Source organism: Nicotiana sylvestris, chromosome 5 (assembly GCF_000393655.2).
Source record: "Nicotiana sylvestris chromosome 5, ASM39365v2, whole genome shotgun sequence".
Taxonomy (NCBI): domain Eukaryota; kingdom Viridiplantae; phylum Streptophyta; class Magnoliopsida; order Solanales; family Solanaceae; genus Nicotiana; species Nicotiana sylvestris.
In genome coordinates this window covers 57,602,139-57,606,688 of record NC_091061.1, presented here as the reverse complement: position 1 = coordinate 57,606,688, position 4,550 = coordinate 57,602,139, and the positions used below count along the sequence as shown (strand labels likewise).

At 40.1% G+C, this 4,550-nt stretch overlaps 1 non-coding gene across 1 annotated transcript; it reads right to left on the bottom strand.

The window, feature by feature from the left end:
- Positions 1–3,268: 3,268 nt before the first annotated feature.
- LOC138869865 (small nucleolar RNA R71) lies at positions 3,269–3,375 on the bottom strand. The gene has a single exon (XR_011400115.1). It is a non-coding gene; the product is annotated as a small nucleolar RNA R71 (small nucleolar RNA).
- Positions 3,376–4,550: the final 1,175 nt, after the last annotated feature.

Sequence of the window (4,550 nt, the reverse complement as noted above, 5' to 3'; positions counted from 1 at the left end):
AGGGTCTGTTGATGGAAAAATCCTTCGCCGTGTTGAACTCGGTAGGGGTACACTGTTCAACGGTGGGTATCACTTTGGGCTTTCCTTTGGATGTTCGAGATGAAGAGGTAGCCTCATCTTTTTAGGAACTATCTTGGAAGTTCTAGCCATGGTGGTGTAAAGGCTTTTCTGAGAAAGTAGGCAGAGAATCAAGAACGGAAGAAGAAAGAATGTGAAAGGGAGTGGATTTGGATTTGAAAACTTGAAGATGTTGTAAAAGTGTGAATCATCAAACGACTGATGCATTTATAGAAGCCATATGGGCAGCGGAAAGGACGAACCAATAGCGGTTCGTGGGCTTCTCGATAGTCGTGTTTGACGACGACCCTTGTGCAGATTTTGAGTTATGGAATTTAATGCTATGATGGGCTGACATAATGATGATGATGCTTAAGGAGTAGGAGTTCAAAATCCTTTCCTATCACATTGCTCTAGGAAATGTGGGGACTATCTGTATACGGTAGAAATCAACGGTTCGATTTACGATCATCAAGGCATCTTAAGGATTTTCACTGATCGACTCTGAGGTGGCGTAAATAACGACCTGCTTCGAGTCAATGTAAATTAGTGGTCTCGGTGGATCAAGGTGAAGTTCCCAAGGTGAGTACATATAGTTGACAAGGCCTAGTGGACTAGTCCGAAAAAACGAATCAAAACATTAAATGGCTGTACCAGCCCCATATCTTTGTAATCAATGCATATGTACTATGTTGGGATTCCCCCTTATATATAAAGGGGATCCTTGTCATTTTGTAGATACCTGTTGCTCAATACTAAATATACAAGAACATTCTCTCTGATCTCTAACATATTCTCTTGATCTCATTACTTGCATTTATTGTTCATATCCATTGTGTAATATTTATTGTTCTTCATTTATTGCTTATTATTGGTCATAAAGAGCCGTCATTGATTTTATTATAACTGTTACTCGTCCATAGACTACCCTCGACGCGACATCAGACTCGACCCCGAGGCCCCGAATAAGCAAGCTCGAGGCCCCGATCTCTAGCCGTTTGGTTGACTGTTACCTCGCTTTAAGCTATAATCTTGTCTTCTAATCTATTTACTAGCATCCATTGCCTAACAACTAGCATAAAAATAGATCACGTATTTTTAGAACTACAAAATCAAATTTAATTGTTATTACCATTTTCGCGGTAAACACCAACAATAACCAAAATGGATGCTAAGATGTTGTTAAAGATATAAAATATAATAATAAATAGTTTCGTAATAGGAAACTTCAACTCTAATTGGACAATAGGTTGAAATGTTCAGAGATAAATGAGATAGATATATGTCATTTGACAATGGTTTTTGCCCCAACTTGATTATGTTTCAATGCTCTAATATAATTAAATGATAAAAAATGAGCTCTAAATTGTGTTGCAGGAATGAAGAGCTTGTATGAGGCCTTAAAGCTTTGATTGGAGCTATATTGAAGCAAGAAAGACCCCTAGGAGCTGAATGAGCGAGAAGATGAGAATAAAAGAACCAACAAATGAGACCTGGACTAGCGCGCCCAGTAGCGCGCACACATGCACGATCGCGCTAGTCCAGATTTCGGAACAGAATTGTCAGGGGTAATTTTGGAAGTCTGGGGGGGCAAATTCACTTAACCTATAGAAGGTCAAGCTCGCCCAAAAATAGGTGTGCAGCTTTTATTAGCTAAGAACAAGAATAGGAAAGGCAAGGAGCTAAGAGGAGTTTTCTACATCAAGTTCTTCTCCTCTTCCTTTTGTTTTTATGATTTGTAATGAAGTTATTTATTATGATGTTTATCATTGTTATGAGTAGCTAACGCTTTTAACCTAAGGTTTTGGTTGAACCCGTTGTGGATGAACTTATTGTGATATTAATATAGTTTTGAGTTAGTTGTTAATCTCTATTTGTTCAACTATGTTTTGATATTTGGTTAGTTGAAAGGATCCTCAATTAGCCATGCCTATTTATTATGTATCTACTTGAGAAAGAGTGCATATTTAGGTAATTTATTGAACAACATCACTCCCGGAGTATAGGCGAAGTCATAACCGAGGGTTTAGAGGTTGGAGTAGAGATAACGATACCTTCGGTGCAATCTAAGTGAATTGTAATGCGAATCTAGCTAGCGTAACTTGAGAGAGTGCGTCTAGTAAATTATCATAATTACTTGAGAGAGAGATATGATAGTTGGAGAGTTCATGATTGATAGAGATAACTAATCCATAGCTATAAGAAATATATGACTAAGGAAATCTACAACGGGGAAAGCCATTACGTTAGGCCTTTATTCCAATTGTCTACATTTGCGTATTAATTAACCTTTGTTTTATTGATTCAAATAGTTGTCGTAGTAATTATAACACCACTTGTATTCACAAAGTTCGAGGAGGTTGACTAATAAGAATTTAGTACTTCAAAGACTTCTCTTGATACGTTAATTCCCTGTGGGATTTGACTCGGGGCATAATACCCCGGATTATATTTGCAATGCCTGCATTGTCTTTTAATATGCTTAATTGAGCGTGATCAAATTTTGGCGCCGTCGGGGAGTTAACGGTATTATTAATTGCGATTGAAAGAAGTAAACAAAAAAATTCTTAGTGTAGTTAGTTTTCTCTACACCAAATTTTTACATTGAAATTATTAACGTTTGTTGACTTGGTTGCACAGGTGCATGCCTAGAAACTCATCGAGAACTGGTGAAGTATTTGAAGTATTTTCAGATCCCGAGAAATTTTTCAAGGCCTTGAACCGGGCCAATCGTAGAAATAGACAACAACAAACAACTGATCCAATCGAAACAACAATGGGAGATCATGAAGAACACCCAGTTGTACCAATAGCACCACTGGCACCTCTTGTGCCCGAGGCGGTTCTCTATGATTGGGCACAACCCACAGCTGAAAATTTGGCCACCTCAATTTTAGTCCCGCAGATACAAGCTGAATCATTCCAAATCACGAATAGCATGCTGCATTTGTTGCAAAACAAGGGGCTATTTTCGGGGTCACAAGTCGAAGATCCTCAACAACACTTGAAAACTTTTCTGTCAATCTGCAAGACCCAAAGACATCCCAATGTAACTCCAGAAGCAATCAAGTTGCTATTGTTCCCATTTTTAGTGACCGGAGCTGCCCAGACCTGGTTAAACTCACTCCCCATAAATTTCATAACAACTTGGGAGGAGTTAGTCAGGCAATTCGTGAACAAGTTCCAACCCCCCCCCCCCAACAAAACCGCGCAACAGATTGATGACATTTTGAGTTTTAAACAGAGGCCAATGGAAACATTGCATGAAACATGGAAGTGTTTTAAAGGGATGCTGGTCATATGTCCGTACCATGGCATTCCAGATTTGATATTGGGACAGCGGTTCTACATAGGATTGTCAGACAGCGTGAAGAATATTGTTGATGCTTTAGCGGGTGGAGCATTCTTGAGTAAAACATGGAGAGAAGGTCAAGGTCTGCTTGACAAGATGACACAGAATTCAGGATGGATAACCAGAAATGCACCTATCACTCCAGTGGTGCACTCAGTGCCTTTAGATCCATCCACTTCAATGGCTGAAAATATGGCCACTTTATTGACACAAATGAGCATACTCACCAAAAGGGTGGAAGAGTTAGGGCAAAAACAGCAGATACATATGTAGATACTACTAATGGGGGCTTGTGCACATCTTGCATTAGTCAGCCAATTGGTAATCAGTGGCCTGCAGGACACGATCATCAGCACTACCGTGAAGATATGAACTATGTGTCTAATTGTGGAGGCCAAAGACAGGGTGGTCATAATTGGAGTCAGCAAAATCAGCAATACAGGCCATCCCAATCACAGTTCAACAGTGGAAACATGGGAGGTATGAAACCCCCCAACAATATAGCACCTTACCCAAGGCCTCAGGGATACAGTAATCAGAATCAACAGCAGGGGTATCACCCTCCTCAGCAGCAGTACAGTGGAAGGCAGAAAGATGGATTTTCTAGACTTGAAGCAATGATGCAACAGGTCATTGGGTCTAATGAAAAGATTAGTGAGAGAGTAGATGCACATGACTCGGCGATCAAGAATATAATTCAAATGGGCCAAACTTCGATGTCTCTAAACAATCGCCCTCAAGGAACACTACCCGTAGATACCCAGGTAAATCCAAAAGATCAAGTCCCGAAGCAGTTGATGGCGGTGAGCTTACGTAATGGCAGAGATTTAGATGTAGAGCAAGAAAGGGCTTGAGAAGCTAGGGAAGCTCTTGCCTAGGAAGAAGGTAGCATTCAAATTGAGACCGAGAAAGAAGCTGAAATAGGACAGGAACCAGTGGTTGATGTAGCGGCTGATAAAGATCGATCCCAAATGATTGAGAAGAAGAGACCTCTTGCACCCTTCCTCAGAGGCTAGCTAAGTACCAAAAAGAGGAGCAATACAAGAAGTTCTTGGAAATGCTAAAACAAATCCAGGTAAACATTCCCTTAATTGATGCTTTGAAAGAGATGTCTGGGTATGCAAAAATGATGAAGGACTTA